This window comes from Canis lupus, chromosome X, assembly GCF_048164855.1.
Source record: "Canis lupus baileyi chromosome X, mCanLup2.hap1, whole genome shotgun sequence".
NCBI lineage: Eukaryota > Metazoa > Chordata > Mammalia > Carnivora > Canidae > Canis > Canis lupus.
In genome coordinates this window covers 93120292-93137895 of record NC_132876.1, presented here as the reverse complement: position 1 = coordinate 93137895, position 17604 = coordinate 93120292, and the positions used below count along the sequence as shown (strand labels likewise).

Sequence of the window (17604 nt, the reverse complement as noted above, 5' to 3'; positions counted from 1 at the left end):
TATTTCTGGGCAGGGGCAGAGCTGCTTGATGTGGAAGTTCCACAGATCTGGGGAGGAAAGAAACAGTTCCTTCCACAGGTTCCACAGTTGTGGAGGGCATGTGTGGCAAAATGATGGTTGTTTGCATCTTGGACTGACAATTCAGGAAGAGGAGAAGTAGGTCCCTTCTTTATCTGTATTTTTAAAACAAACATAAATTTACAGTATTTATAGACATCCTTCCTCAAGGGTCGAGTAGCTGGAAGCCGGTGAATGGGGTGTGGGAGAAGTTGGGTCCAAGGCCTGGTGAAACACCCACTGGTAAATATCTGACAGTCAGAAGTAGAACTGTGGAGCTTCCAGAAATACTAGACCTAGGAGCTACCAGCTCCCAAGTAGTAGTCGAAACTGTGAGAGTGAATTTACCTACCCAGGCAGTGTGTGACAACAGGAGAGCATGGGGCTTGGTAGAAGTTTAATAAGTTTAATAATGTCTATGTCTCTATCCAGGGTCTCCAGGATCACGCCCTAGGCTGCAGGCGGCGCTAAACTAGCGCCTGCCTTTGACCCAGGGCATGATCCTGGAGTCCCGGGGTCAAGTCCCACATCAGGCTCCCTGCATGGAGCCTGGTTCACCCTCTGCCTGTGTCTGTGCCTCTCTCTCTCTCTCTCTCTTTCTGTCTTTCATGAGTAAATAAATAAAATCTTAAAAAAAAAAGTGCAGCAGAGAGAAGAGAGGAGTGAGCAATAGAAAGAAATACAGGGACACAAAGGTTGTATAAACCCCAAGAGAAGAGAAAGGGCATGACATTATTATGTTCAAGAAATCAAATTATTGGGAGAAAAAAGAAAACACTTAAAGTTGTTTTTTATTTCGAACAGGGATGGGGAGGAAGGAAGACGCTATGCTATAAAGGAACACACAGGCTTTTAGAAGACATAGACAGGCATTCCAAAGACATACGTTCTCTACTTGTTTAATTTGCTCAGTGCTGGGGCACCTGGGCAGCTCAGTGGTTGAGCATCTGCCTTTGGCTCAGGGTGTGGTCCCGGGGTCCTGGGATCGAGTCCCACAGGGAGCCTGCTTCTCCCTCTGCCTATATCTCTGCCTCCCTCCCTATGTCTCTCATGAATAAATAAATTAAATCTTTAAAAAATAATAATTTGCTCAGGGTTGCCTTTTGGGGAAGTCTTGGGAGGACTTAAACACCACAGGCATGTCAGTGGTACACATTGAAATGACATATCTTTTCTCCTAAAAACATTCTAGCATCATTTTCCTCACTTGGAATGATCATTTCCTCCTCGTTCTCTGTCAAGTGCGAAGCAGCACGCTCCAGCTGGGAAGGTTGTTGACAGCGGCTTGCTGGCCTCTAGTGGCCAGGAAAGAACCTCCCAGCTCCTGATTCTGTGCAGCTTCACTGTGACTCCAGGGAGCAGGAGGGAGACAGCAGTAGATGCTAGGTGTTCTTGCAGCCAACCATGTGAAGGGTTTCTTGGGAATATTAGATAAATCTGTTTCTTTACCCAAACCCGTTTACCTGGATAAGAAACTTTTGTTGGCCCAGAACAAATCATGGAGGCCTCATTTAGACCCAAACTCAAGTCCCTTGTTTCTGGGATGTGGATAACATTCTATGGATAAGGCTTTCCAGTTTCTCTGATGAAAGGTGCAAAAATAGATGGTGGGCAAGATATGTTTAGAGCAGACTCTCACAAGCCTGTGAGGAGGAAGATCAAGTGGAAATAACTTATGGCAAAGAAGTTTGTAAACTCTAAAGAAGTACATACATATCCAACATTATTTTTGGAAAAAAATTAGCAATTATGTAGTCTCCATAATAGTCCCTTGGACATTTACAATTTCTCCAAACTTCAGTTTGCTCATCTGGGAATAATAGTACATCCCACAGGCATGTACTGCTAAAATTACATGAGTCACTAGATAAAAGTTTACCTTTGGCTGTGCGGGACTGACAGTTATTAAAGATTAATAACTTCAGCTGTTGTTAGTATTTTTAAGTAGTAGTATTCTCTAGAAGATACAGTCACATGCTCAGATGAATGACAGGATGTACTCGAAAGCCATCTCAGGCCTACAGTTCCACATCACATGGCTCTATGACCCACATTATTGCCTGCAATTTTATGAGCACAGGAAAACAGCAAAAGACACCAGAGACACATCGTAGTACTAGCCCTGGGTCAGCCCTGTGCCACACTCTGGAGGGGAACTCCATCCTTTCATCCCCAAAGACAGGCACTCTGATTGCTCCCAGCCACACAGGGATGCTCTCAGAATGACACACAGGCTGCCAATGATGGCAATTTCCCTCCCAGTGCCATGCACCAAGAATGCTTTCCAAGTGGCATCAAGCTCAAGTCGATCAAAATAGTAAGACGTTGCAGGATGGCTAGAAAAATGAAACAGACCTAAATAAAACACTGATCGTAAACACTGGCAAGGATGATTTAGATGTCAGTCTTATTTTTACTTGTTATAAATACTATCAATCTTTAGAATTTTAGCAGAAAGTAATACAAGTAATATCACATAATTTGTCCATTCTATCTGGCAGCAATAGAGTTAATAGAACCCTGTGATTGGTGTGCATAGGAAGAAACATATATGCTTTTATTGGGACATAGAACCTACATATACTTAATTCTTCTTTATGGAGGGGTAGAATAACAAGTTGGTGAATTAACTGCAGTAAATAATAATAATAGACTATAAATTCCTTAGAAGAATCCATCACTATAAATCAGCAAACATTTCAACAGAGCAGACATTAAGTTTGGAATTACAAGGCAAAAAGTTAATATCAAAATGGCTCATATTATTGACCATTTACTGAACCCCAGATGCTGTGCAAAGTGCCTTTCATGCATTATTGCATTTAATCCTTGAAACATACAGCATATTATCACCTTTTACAGTTGTTGACACTGAGGTTCTTTATAGAATTTTTTCCTTTCTCTTCATATAACTTACTACAAATCATAAATATATATTAGTTTGGGTATTTGATATCAAAAATTAAAATTGCAGTGTAAATGAAGCCTTTTCTTATGAGAAAGGTAGCTGGGTCCATTTTCCTGGTTGGTGAGGTAGGAGAGGCAGCACACGGTCTGCACCAAGTTTGATCCCAGCTCAGAACAACTGTAGCCTGTCTCTGCCTTCTGCCGACTGAGGACTGTCTACCCCTCTTGGCTCCCTGAGTGCTGGCTCTGAATCCTGACTGCACTGGAGTCTAATGGCCTTTCCCTGGGGAGGGAAAAAGATGAGTTTCCTCTTCAGCAGCCATTACTCTAATACATTTAAGTGAAAGAAGAACCTCCCTGAAGGAGTTCATTAGTACGAACACTTAAAACATGCAGAAGCGCTCTGGGAAGAGAGACTACTAGAGGAGCAATCATGTTGTCAGAGGAGAAAGACCTCATCCAACGGATGACAGTTAGCACTGTAGATTTCTTCAACCAGGTCAGAACTCTGCACTGAAGCAAGCTGTCTAGTCACAACTGCAGGTCCCAGATCCGAATATCGTTGGGAAGATGCTATTAATTTTAAGGCCCAGTCAAAGGTTCTACTCCAAAATACATCAACTGTTTGATGACTTGAGTTCAGGATTAATTGGTCATGAAACCCTTTTTCCTTCTTAAGATTGGTGTCCCATTTTCCCAAAACTTTTTATCTGTGGTAAGGACTATTCTAAAGCATTCGTTTAAGGTTTATGCCCATATTTCTTGACAGCACTTTGATTCTGTGATGCAAGAACAAGAAAAGGCCTGCCACAACACATCCTTTAAGTATTTTATTTGTTCTAAAGTTCGATTTCATTGATAGATGAGGGTTAGCCCCACTACAGGAATTCATTGAGAAGCTTAGGTTGAAAGATTTCTGTAACACAGTTGCCCTCTTGTTTCATCTACTGCTAGAGTTATCTCGTTGCCAGTCTGTTACAGACTGAGTTTTAAGTTGAATTATGTCTTCTCCAAAATGTATATGTTGAAAAGTCCTAACTCCCAATACCTCAGAATGTGATTTGGAGATAGTGTCCTTGCAAATGTAATTAAGATGAGGTTAATCTTCATTACATCCAGTATGTCTAGTGTCATAAAAGGAAAATTTGGACACAGAGACATGCACACAGGGAGAGTGCCATGTGAACATGAAGGCAAGGATCAGAGTGAGTTTCAAAAAGGCCTAGAATGGATCCTCCGCCCCCCCCCCCCCCAGTTCTTAGAAGGAGCCAACCCTGCCAATGCCTCATTTTGAACTTCTAGCCTCTAGAATTGTGAGATAATGTATTTCTTGTTTTTTTTTTTTTAAAGATTTTATTTATTTATTCATGAGAGACACACAGAGAGAGGCAGAGACAGTCAGAGGGAGAAGCAGGCTTCCCGCAGGGAGCCCAATGCAGGACTCAATCCCAGGACTGCAGGACCACACCCTGAGCCAAAGGTAGATGTTCAAACACTGAGCCACCCAGGCGTCCCTATTTCTGTTTTTCTAAGCCACCTAGTTTGTGGTACTTTGTTATACTGGCAGCCCTAGCAAACTAATGTAACTGCTGATACAAACTGAGAAAATAGGATGCAAAAACACCCATTATCTGTGTCTAGTGATAAAATTGTTCCAATGGTAGACTGGCTTTAAAGCAAGATCTTACGAGCATACCTAACTTTGACATACTCTAAGATCTGTTGTTTTCACAAAGTCACACTTAATTGTAATATATGGTGACTAAGCTGCACTTTATTAGTTTAGCCATTGTTTCTTTTTTTAATATTTAATTTATTCATGAGAGACAGAGAGAGAGAGAGAGAGAGGCAGAGACACAGGCAGAGGGAGAAGCAGGCTCCATGCAGGGAGCCCGACGTGGAACTCGATCCCGGGACTCCGGGATCAAGCCCTGGGCTGAAGGTGGCGCTAAACCGCTCAGCCACCTGGGCTGCCCTAGCCATTGTTTCTTTGCTGAAGAAATTGACTGAGTCTATTTCAGGTGACAACCTAATAGATAATGAGAATATCTGTCAATAATTTATTAGCAAGCTTCTAAACCAAATTTCATAGCAACACAATCACATAATCAGAGAAGTTTCATTCCATTTGAATTTAGAAATTTAAGAAAAGACATTTTTAGGTGTTCTTAATATTTAGAACATTTGTATCATTTTATATTCTATTTTTTTAAGGTCCCATTTATTTATTCATGAGAGACACAGAGACAGAGACACAGGCAGAGGGAGAAGCAGGCTCCATACAGGGAGCCCAATGCGGGCCTCGATACTGGGACTCCAGGATCACACCCTGGGCCGAAGGCAAGCGCTAAACCGCTAAGCCACCCAGGGATCCCCTTGTATTCTATTTTATAGTCTATATAGCAGTGCTTTTATAGATTAAAATCTTGGGACGCCTGGGTGGCTCAATGGTTGAGCATCTGCCTTTGGCTCAGGACGTGATCCAGGAGTTCCGGGATCGAGGCAGGCATCAGCCTCCCTGCTTCTCCTCGCTCTGCCTATGTTTCTGCCCCTCTGTGTCTCTAATGAATAAATTAATAAAATATTTTTAAAAAATCTTTCTGTTTATGTGTCAATATTTTAAAAAACATGATTTTTATTTTAATCAATAATGGCATATGTGGTATAGGAGCAACCAAATTTTCTTTTCTAAAATTCCTTTTCATCTTTTAATCTTTGTTTGACATTTTGTCAGCATATAAATCTATCTAAATTGTTAGGAGAGTGTATGTGTATATATCAGAAATAATATCTTTTAAGGCTTCTACAGATAATCTTACAGATTTTTTTTAAGTTTATTTTTTTTAATCATCTCTACACCCAACATGGGGCTTGAACTCAGACCTGGAAGTCAAGAGTCACATGCTCTTCTGACTGTGCCAGTCAGGTGCCCATATAGATTTTTATTGTGAAATGCATTACTCAAATTAATTTTAACATGTGAAGATTTTGGTTAAAAAAAATATATTTGAAAAAATATATATATATATATTCGAAAATATTATCACAAACATAGCTCTCAAAGCCACTATTTTTATTCATGTTGTAGCATGGGAGTCCACCAACTTTATCCCAATAAAAGTAAGTTAAGGGAAACCACAGTGAAAACCATGAAGGTATACAAAATTTATAGAACAGCTAAACGTACAATGGGCTACCTATTCTTTAATATATGTATTTATAAAATGCGAATGAGTAAAATATCTTCCTTCATGTTGCTGATATTAAAGAACTAGATTGAGCCCTCAGAGAAGTGTTCTTCAGTTTGACAATTCTTGTATCAATGCTCAAACTTATTTTATTTCTGTTGGTATGAAAAGGATCTTCCCCATTAATAAGAAAAAAACATTTTTCATTTGGGTCCTAGGACTTAGTAAACTCCAGCTGACTGTTTTGACTGTAGTAAGGCACAAGGGCAGCCCCGGTGGCGCAGCGGTTTAGCGCCACCTGCAGCCGAGAACGTGATCCTGGAGACCCGGGATCGAGTCCCACATCGAGTCCCACATCGGGCTCCCTGCATGGTGCCTGCTTCTCCCTCTGCCTGTGTCTCAGCCTCTCTCTCTAGCTGTATCTCTATGAATAAATAAATTTTAAAAAAACTTTAAAAAAAAAAAAGTAAGGCACAGCAAATATACTGGAAGATTTGCCAGACAGAAAAAGCTTTACATTCACCTACGTTCTATATTTTAGAGCTATGATTTTTATAGTCACTTGCTGACTTCCTTGATAAAGGGTGATTTTGATAAAGATGAGATTTGATAGTATTTTTTCATTTATTTTTATTACCCACTACACTATAAAAATATTCAATTTTAATAAATTCTTTTAAAATTTTAAATAAATTCTTAAATACATATGGGCTTTAAAAAAATCATCTAACTGAGGCTGAAAACATCTATCATTATTTGTAAATTTAAAGAGCGGGATATGGGAGCACTGGGTAGCTCAGTGATTGAGTGCCTTCTTCTCAGGTCGTGATCCCAGGGTCCTGGGATCAAGTCCTGCAAAGGGCTCCCCATAGGGAGTATGCTTCTCCCTCTGCCTGTGTCTCTGCTTCTCTCTGTGTCTCTCATGAATAAATAAATAAAATCTTTAAAAAAATAAAAATAAAAAATATAGAGTGGGATATGTACTTGTGAAAAAAGAGAAAAGCCCAACATGAAACATTCCACAATTAATGTTTAAGCTAATCCAAAATTCTATGTCAGCCAGTCTGTGGAGTTACAATGAGCATTTGTAAACAAGAAAGCTGGTTTTTAAATACTGCCTAGAAGGTTACCACCTCTCAGCTTTATCTGTTTCTTTTTTTAAAAATTAGTAAAGTTTGGTATAATTTTTCTTTTTTTATTAAGTTCCAATTTTTATTATAAATTTTATTATTTGTTAATTATTTTTAAGTTTTTACTTATTTTTTTAAAGAGTTTACTTTTAAGTAATCTCTACATCTAACATGGAGCTCGAACTCACAACCCTGATATTAAGAGTCATAGTCTCCACTCACTGAGCCCGCGAGGTGCCCCTAAGTTTTTATTCAAATTCTAGTTAGTTGGGGTGCCTGGGTGACACAGTTGATTAAGGATCTGACTCTTGGTTTTGGCTCAGGTTGTGATCTCAGGGTTATGAGATTGAGCCCAGCAACGAGCCTCATGTCAAGCCCTGCGTTGGGCTCTGGGCTGAGTGTGGAGTCTGCTTGGGATTTGCTCTTCTCCCTCTGCTCGTCCCACTCATGCTTGCTCTCCATCTCTCTCTTTCAAACAAACAAATAAATAAATCTTTTTTTTTTTTTAAATAAATCTTTTTAAAAAAAATTCCATGGGCAGCCCAGGTGGCTCAGCGGTTTAGCACCACCTTCAGCCCAGGGTGTGATCCTGGAGACACAGGATCAAGTCCCACGTTGGGCTCCCTGCATGGAGCCTGCTTCTCCCTCTGCCTGCGTCTGTGCCTCTCATGAATAAATAAAATCTATAAATAAATAAATAAATAAATATTTTAAAAAATTCCAGTTAGTGTTATAGTAGTGCCTCTCAACTTTAAATTAAATTTAAATTAAGTTAAATTAAACCTTGTTAGATTTTTTTTAATTTCAGAAGGAATTAACTTCCATTATTCAACTATGTTTCATTTTCATCTTCATTTCTAATATTTCTAGTATCCTCAAACAAAAGGGTCTTCACTTTTCTCTATTCATTTTCAGCAGTAGAAATCCTCCCTTTCCTCATGACTAGGCTTTAAATCAAATATCATCATACCCCAAAGACAGATTACTAATTAGACACAAATCACAAGTTTGTTGGTAACTTGAAACACATAATGTGGCCTTTAATTTTTAAAAAGTACTTTATCACTAGGTGCACCTAAACATTAATGTTAACATTACTTATTGACATTCAAGGCCCGGGAGAATGGGAGGGGATGAGAATGGAAGAGGATGGCATCTTGACATAGCCAAAGAGCCAATCTTGATGAGTCAGAAGAAATCAGTCTGTCATGGGCAACTTGTTCCAAAAGCCACCCTCCCCTTCTGCCTCCAAATCAGAAATCCTAAGTTCTCAATGTCTGTGATCTTTCCTCCTTATACCTGATCACAGTCAAGGGGTGTGCTTGCTTTTTTGTGCAGTTAAACATGGTACCTTCATCTTCAGTCCTTTAAAAAAAAAAAAAAAGGAAACAACTTTTGGACAATGACTCTATTATAAATGTTTATCTAAATATTACCAAAAAAATGTTTATCCAAATATTTAAAATTTTGTGTGCTACAGAGTTTATATTGGTAGCCAGATGTAACTTCTTCTTCAGATTGTGAATAAATCTGATGATTTTACAGGGCTGCTAGTTAACAGAGTGTTTCCTCTTAGGCTTGTAGAGTCCTAGCTCCAGTAGTTGCTTGTTACTTTACAAATGTTCATCTATGCTCACCATGACTTTGGTGACAACAAAAGGAAAGTTTTTCTAGTATTGCAGAGGCCACAAGAACAATTCTAGTGGTGATTTTTCAGTTTGCCATACTTTGTCAAGTTTTCCTTATTATTCTGTTGGCCTGAGTGGTGAGGTTAAAGCAGAAGTGGACCTTCTTTAAACATAACATCACTACCTCATGAGCAGAAAAAAATCAGGCCCAAAGAGTGTAAGTCCTAGAAATTTGTTTCTAAGTAGATTCAGTCATGGTACTGGTGCCCCTGCCTAGAACCCTAGCCACCTGAGAAGCACTGGTCTTGACACTGCTAAATTAATTAAATGAGGTGGCTTTCATGTTGTAGCGGCCTATATAAGCAAATTAATCTAAGCATGCAAATGCCTCAAGATTATGAAATCAAAACCTAAGGACAGCCAAGCACAAATAGCCAACACAGCCTTAAGCCAGTCAAATAATTTCTTTGCTTCTGCACTTTTCTCTATGCAGTCTTTCTCCTGGCGCCTATTGCAGAATACTCCTAGCCACTTTTCATTTGGCACTGCTAGATGCAAATTGATTTTTTGCTCAAATAAACTCTGATAATTTGTAATGTGCATCATCTTCTCTTTTAACAACACCAAACACTGAGCGCCTTCAGACAGTGGCATTATTTCCACCCTGAACATTCAATTCAATGAGTGGGTGTGATTTTTGCTACTGTAGAATTCTGGCAAAAGGGAAAATAATAATCTTACATTCTCAATCTTACTGTGTTTTGCATTAGATTTTGTATTTTGTTCTTTTTTAAAAAAGATTTTATTTGTTTATTCATGGGAGACACAGAGAGAGGTAGAGACACAGGCAGAGGGGAGAAGCTGGCTCCCTGTGGGGAGGCCAATGTGGGACTTGATCCCAGGACCCTGGGATCACGACCTGAGCCAAAGGCAGATGCTCAACCACTGAGCCACCCAGGTGCCCCTGCGTTCGATTTTGATGTAACAGGCTGTGGTAGTGATAATTTTATTGAAACACCTGCACTGAAATTCACTTAGATTTATTTCTCATCAGATTCTATTCCAAATAAGAATTCTGCAAATCCAAGTGGATTACCAGTGTGTTACACACTTGTTATAGAATAACATTACACTGGGGATCTCTGGGTGGCTCAGAGGTTTGGCACCTGCCTTCAGCCCAGGGTGTGATCCTGGAGTCCCAGGATTGAGTCCCACATCGGGCTCCTTGCATGGGGCCTGCTTCTCCCTCTGCCTGTGTCTCTGCCTCTCTTTTTCTCTGGGTCTCTCATGAATAAATAAATAAAATATTTTTAAAAATAGAATAACATTACATATTTGGTCTACATCAAAAATAGTAAGCCTTGTTTGCCATCTAAAATATTTTAAAATGTTCTTTACATTAAAAATTTATGTTTTATTTGTAAACCTTTAGAAGCTTTGTCTATTTTTCTAAGTTAAGTGCACTTTAAAAAGTGGTATGTACTTGTGTAACTTCATCAGAATAAAATACATTATAAGAAAAAAATTTAAAAAAAAAAAGAAAAGAAAAAGATTTGCAATATAGGATTGTTGAGAACAGGGCTATTACTGTTTTGCTAATGTGTGTGCTCCCCACATAATAATAAACATTTGCTGAAAAAAAGGAGTGAGTCTCTCTCAGATAATTTAGTGACTTGCAAAAAAAAAAAAAAAAAATAGTAACTTACTGTTGGCCACTGAAGGGAAACAGAATTTACCACCTCAAAAATATGCTTCTTTGGCATAAGGATTATTTGGGGCTGATTAATTTTGAAAAACTTCGGACACAAGAAAAACTGAAAACAGTAGAAGTTACCTTTTTGTGAGGGAAACTTCCTTTTATAAGGAGAATCTCCATTTTTTTTTAATAGTTTAATGTATTTTTTTTTAATTTTTTTTTTTTATTCATGATAGTCACACATAGAGATCGAGAGAGAGAGAGGCAGAGACACAGGCGGAGGGAGAAGCAGGCTCCATGCACCGGGAGCCCAACGTGGGATTCGATCCCAGGTCTCCAGGATCACGCCCTGGGCCAAAGGCAGGCGCCAAACCGCTGTGCCACCCAGGGATCCCTAGTTTAATGTATTTTAATAGCAAACTTACAGGAACAGCACAGAAGACAGACAACATTAAAAACATGTACTTGCATGTAGGACAACTCAGAAAAGTATAGTGAATGGATGAAATCTACTATATGATAAAAATGCTACAAACACCATTTAGTTGCCATCAATAAGAAATTTACATCTTGGGCAGCCCCAGTGGCGCAGCGGTTTGGCGCCGCCTGCAGCCCGGGGTGTGATCCTGGCGGCCCCGGGATCGAGTCCCACATCGGGCTCCCTGCATGGAGCCTGCTTCTCCCTCTGCCTGTGTCTCTGCCTCTCAGTCTCTCTCACTTTCTCTGAATTAAATCTTAAAAAGAAAAGAAAAGAAAAGAAAAGAAAAAAAAGAAAGAAAGAAAAAGAAAGAAAGAAATTTACTTGTTTTAAAAAAAATCCAAATGCTGGCATTGTCCAGAAAAATTTAACAGGTTTATTTATAATTGTTATGAAGTTGAACTGCTGAAACGGGTTCACTGAAACATTTTGACTTGCATTAATGCTTTATGTCCCCGCATTTATATTAAAAATTCACGCACAAATGAAAATGGAAAAACTGCCAATACCTGATGTCTGTCCCCTATTTTTCCACTTGCAATCATATACTTAGGTACCTTTTGATCCCATGGGGGGAAAAAAAATCTAACGTTCGGAGAACTACCAATAACAGGAAGAAGAGAAAAAAATTTTTTTTTTTTTTTTAAGAATGAAATATTTTCCATCATAGTGAATTCTTAAGCATGTTCTCCACCTATGCAGCGTGATGGCTGGATGTCTTTTGGCATAATTGTGACACGTTTGGCATGGATAGCACATAGGCTGTTTTCTTCAAAGAGGCCCACCGGATAGGCCTCACTTGCCTCCATTTTACCTGCAAAGCATCGATAGCTGCACTCTGGAAGCGCAGATCTGTTTTGAAGTCCTGAGCAATTTCTCGCACCAGACGCTGGAAAGGAAGCTTGCAGATCAGTTCAGTGGACTTCTGATAACGTCTAATTTCACGGAGTGCCACAGTACCAGGCCTGTAACGATGAGGTTTCTTCACCCCTCCAGTAGAGGGCGCACTCTTGCGAGCGGCTTTTGTAGCCAGTTGCTTCCTCTGTGCTTTACCACCTGTCGATTTGCGGGCAGTTTGCTTTGTAGGAGCCATGGTACAGAGACCCCCTTACTTACCCCCCTTCTCCTTCGGCTGGAGCTTGGCGCTGTTGGCAAGTGACTGCGAACACAATTCGAATCTCCATTTGTTAAGGGTGTTCTCTTCTCTGTATTGCTAGAAGAGGATGACTCTGAATCTAGGAATCTGTCAGTGGAGAAGGCTAAGACCTATATCTGCATAACAATGTTACCTGTGTTTACTGTGCTTTTCCTGGTGACCTCCCTTAACTGGCTCCCCCATTCCCCAACATCTTTTGTCTTTAGCTGGAGATAGTATTTAAGGTGGTGGCTCTGGCCATTTCAGGGAGTTACTCAGTTTTCCTGGGTCTCTTCCAGGTATACAGGAGGTATACGTGTTACTAAACTTCTGTTTTTCTTCTATTGATCTTTTATTATGGGGGATCTCAGGCAAGAACATAGAAGGGTAGAGGGAAAATTATTTTCCTTGACTGTATCACTCAGCTTTGGGAAATCTTGCTTTAAGAACCATTAACTTTTGGATACTCTTTTTTTTTTAAGATTTTATTTAAGAGAGAGAGAGAGAGAGTGAGCACTTGAGCATGAGGGGGAAGTTAGAAGGGCAGAAGGGGAGGAGGTGGGAGAGGGACAAGCAGACTTAGCCCTGAGCACAGAGCCCGACTTGGGGCTTGATCTCACCACCCTGAAATCAAGACCTCAGCCAAAATCAAGAGTTGGATGTTGAATGGAGTGAGCCACCCAGGTGTCACTTGGATCCCCTGTTTATATATCACACTGGGTCTGCTAAATATATAGAGCTGGGTCAGCCATCTTATAAGGATTCAAAAAGGAGAAAAAAGGTCAAATCAGCACATACCAGTTCTGATATTGTCAAGTTTCTGAATCAAAGTCAGCAGGCACATATATATTCAGACTTTATGTTATGAGAGAAAAATAAACATCTTTAAGTCATTGTAAGATGGTTCACAGCACTCCCGATGGACTCTTTCCCACGTAAGAGCCACAGCCTTTGTTCAGCTGCTCAAAAGGATAGTAGGAGTCTAGAAAACTAGTTTTGAACAACCATACATACCAGAGGTTTTAGGTGGCCAGGAATATATTCTGTTTCACATGGCGGTTGAGGAACTCGAGGGCTTTTTGCTCTGTGCTTCTACGATCAGGAGGCAGAGAGGGGGAAGGCAGACACAGGGATATTTTAGAGCAGTGCAGTCATTGGGAAAATCATTTAATTTCACTTGCTGCCAACCTCAGATAAAAGGCATATATGCACAATCACCTAAGCCAGGAGTACTACTTAATATTTTTTTCTAACTTTAAATATTACCACTTATTATTATTGGTGGTGACCTCTGCATATTTGTATGAAAACACACAATGAAATATATTACTGGGATATTAAGTAACATTTTCTTATAAGGGACTTTAAATAAATTTAACATTTTAGTTTATCAATTATGTTATTTCTCTTCAGTTTTCAAGTATGATTAATCAAAACAATAATTTGTGATTTGTGATCATTATTTTTATTAATAGCAAAATTCTTAAAGTATTGAGAAAAATGATTTCCCACAAAATAAATTTATTTAACTAATTTAAATGATTTCCCATGTTATATTAGGAAAAATAAAAAGAGGTAGAAAATAACTGAGGTTTTTAACATGAGCAACTCAGAGGATGAGTTCATATAATTAGAACTACCATAATAATTATGGAATATTATTGACAAAAAGGACTGCAATGATTTCCTCCCACTGTCCATGCCTTTGAGCATTTCCCTCTCACAGTATTTTTGTGCTTGCCTATGTGACTTGCCTTGGTTAATAGGACTATAGCAAATATGACATAAACAGAGACTTGAAAATTGCTTGTTCTCTTTTGCTGCTCTTGGGAACCCTATAATCACCACCATTGAACAAGCCCAAGTGTTCCTGGGGCTAGCTGGATGATGAGAGGCACATGGCCAACTCATCCCCTGCCTCACCTGATGTAAAGCCAACAACCAGACAAATGAATGAGACCTTCTAGTACTAACCAGAGAAAGTAAAGTTTAAGCTAAATCTGAGGAATGATAGCAGTAGCCTGCAGTTTCTTTGTGTCATGCAGTACCCAGTATCAAGCCAGGGCCTGTCAAAATGTGTATGCTGTGTCAGGCAACTAGTAGAGACCTTTCCTCAGGAAGATAATAGTTATAATTCCTGTACTACAAGGTTCTGGATCAGTCAGTTGAGCATCTGACCCTTGATTTCTGCAAGTCATGGTCTCGGGGCCCTGAGATTGAGCCCCACATCCAGCTTCTCACTCTGTGTTTGGCTGGGAGTTAGCTTGGAATTCTCTCTTTGCTCCCCCCCCCCCGTAAAATAAATAAATAAATCGTTTAAAAATAAATAAATAAAAGGTTCTGGGTAGATAACCTTTGGTCAAGTGGTCAGCTGGCACACAAAGTAATGTGTGCCATACTCCTGTGATAAACTGTATTTGGGTTTTGAATCTGTAGTAAGATGATAGTCCAAAATTAACTTAAAATTGAGGTATTATATTTATTCTTTAATAATAACATGGGCCCATGCTATAAAGAGTTAAACTTTAATTATGTGTGAATCTGAACAATTCTTTTTTCACAAACGAGCATGCAAAGGTCTATAAGTCAGGAGCACTCTTAAAATTAATAGCTTCAGATAATAGCTCCAGATAATAGCTTCAGTGTTGTCAATTAGGTGGTTCCAAGTTTCTCTTAACTTTTAAAATCTTGGGAAAAAAAGCCCCAAGTGAAGGAGTCCTATAATTGGCAATATCTTAACACCTTTATTTATATCTCAAGATACCGAGTTGATACTGCAGATGTGAATAATTCCAAACAATACATGATTAACCTAACTTCCATACCTGTAAACTGGGAAAGGGAAGAGAAACTGATGTGGGATCATCATAACGTCATCAACTATTGAGTCTTTTAATAAACGTTACAAATGGCAGGCAGCCCCTGTGGCGCAGCGGTTTAGTGCCACCTGCAGTCTGGGGTGTGATCCTGGAGGCCCCGGATCGAGTCCCACGTCGGGTTCCCTGCATGGAGCCTGCTTCTCCCTCTGCCTGGGTCTCTGCCTCTCTCTCTCTCTGTGTGTGTGTCTCTATGAATAAATAAATAAATAAAAATCTTAAAAAAAAAGAAGTTACAAATGGCTTGAAATATATGTGTGATACAAGAACACTAAGAAAAATACTGTCATCTCACTCCACTTCATCATCACATGCTTAACAAATCCCCTTTTTGTTTTTACATGGCCTTATTTATTCTAAATAGCCTCTTCTATGTTATCAAAAGTTTTTTTGTTGGTTTGTTTTTACTTTTGTCCTTTTTGCAAACCTTTCTGCTATTTCCCGCCATATGTGACTAGTTGGACTATAATTTCTAGGAGGTCATCAGTAATAACTCCTTGGTATAATTTTCACATTCATCTGTGAATTCAACCATAACAAGTATTTTTAACTTTTATTTAATAAAATCACCACTTGACTTTCCTATCTTGTACCTCCTTTTTATTTTATTTTTCCCCTACTCCCTCACCCCCTTTTTAATCTTCACTCCATTTTAAATCCTTGCTGTTAGCTCCATGGTTGGGACATGCCAGATTAATAACTTTATAATCTTATTGGAGGGGATTGTGATTAATTTTGGTAGTTTGTATAATGGAGTTCCACCATTTTTATTTCCTCTTCTCTATATTTAATTTAGTTAGAGCATAAAGCTGTTGAAGGATTTTTCTTTCTTTCTCTCTTCCTTTGCCTCTGCAGCACTTAATACAATAATATGACTCCAGTAGGGGCTTAATAAATAGCTGTTGAGTAGTCAGATTTACTTCTTAATCCTAGTGATGTGTCTGGGCGCCTGAGTGACTCTGTTGGTTAAGCATCTGACTTCAGCTCAGATCGATCTCCAGATCCTGGGATGGAGACCATGTCGGGGCTCTGCACTCAACAGGGACTCTGTTTCTACCTCTCCTTCTGCCCCCCATCCCCTGCTCATGTTCTCTTTCTTTCTCAAATAAATAAATAAAATCTTTTCAAAAATCTTACTGATGTGTCCACATCCCTTCTTTTCCCTGACTTCTCAGTTCTCAATAAGTGTGGGTGACGAATATGACTGTATATATATATTCATAATCTGCAAGGAGATTTGTATAGGGGTGCTTTAGTTTCTATGTATTTTGTATCTATATATTACTGGCTGTAATTCCACAACTAGCAGATACTCCCTTAGAGATCCAGGCAGTATACCTTCCTCTTGCCATTTCTCATGCTCTTTCTGTGAATCCCCATCCCCTCCAGGGATGACTAACTGACTAACATGTGTAGTCTTATCTGAGTCCATTTTACAAATGGTAAGAGATTTGTTGCTTTAGTGATGTGTGTAAATCAGTTCAGAACACATTCAAAACTGTGCCCAGGGGGTCACTGGGTGGCTCAGTCAGTTAAGTGTTCAACTCTTGATTTTGACTCAGGTCATAATCTCAGGGTCCTGACATTGAGCCCCACATCAGGCTCTGTGCTGAGCTTGGAGCCTGCTTGAGATTCTCTCTCTCTCTCTCTCTTTCTCTCTTTCTCTCTCCCTCTCTGCCCCTACCCCTGCTTATACTCTGTCTTTCTCTCTCTCTCAAACAAACAAAAAACAAAAAACCCAAAACTGTGCCCAAATAATCAATGGAAAGGGTTAGCAAGGAAGAAAGCAAGCCTAGAAGGCATGAAATGCTTTTTTTTTATTTTCTTCATTCCTTTTATAAATATATTTTTAAAATTTCACTTGAGACTTCTGTTTCCCTGATTTATTTGGAAGTGTGGTATTTAAATTTCCAAATGTAGGGCACCCCAGGTGGCTCAGCGGTTTAGCGCCTGCCTGCCTTCAGCCCCAGGGCGTGATCCTGGAGGCCCAGGATCGGTCCTGCATCAGGCTCCCTGCGTGAAGCCTGCTTCACCCTCTGCCTGTGTCTCTGCCTCTCTCTCTTTCTCTCTCTCTCTCTCTCTCTGTGTCTCTCATGAATAAATAAAATCTTTAAAAAAATTTTTTTTAATTCCAAATGTAATAAATAAATAAATAAATAAATAAATTTCCAAATGTTTGGAGATTTTCCTGTTAACTTCCTCTTAATAATTTCTTCTTTTAAAAGATTTTATTTATTTATTCATGAGACACACACACACACACACACACACACACACACACAGAGAGGCTGAGACACAGGCAGAGGGAGAAGCAGGCTCCATGCAGGAGCCCGATGCAGGACTCAATCCTGGGTCTCCAGGATCGTGCTCTGGGCTGAAGGCAGGTGCTAAACCACTGAGCCACCCAGGGATCCCCTCTCTTAATAATTTCCAGTTTAATTCCATTACAGAGATTTCAGGTGTTTTAAATGTGCTAATGTCTTATTTATGACCCAAGATACGATCTATC

General features: G+C 39.5%; 1 protein-coding gene and 2 pseudogenes across 1 annotated transcript in view; 2 read left to right on the top strand and 1 right to left on the bottom strand.

The window, feature by feature from the left end:
- The window catches only part of PRRG1 (proline rich and Gla domain 1), a 280952-nt gene that overhangs the window by 66066 nt on the left and 197282 nt on the right, over positions 1–17604 (top strand). The window lies entirely within an intron of this gene.
- On the top strand, positions 3264–3950 carry LOC140627836 (MOB kinase activator 1A pseudogene; annotated as a pseudogene).
- Positions 11747–12223, bottom strand: LOC140628760 (histone H3.3A-like; annotated as a pseudogene).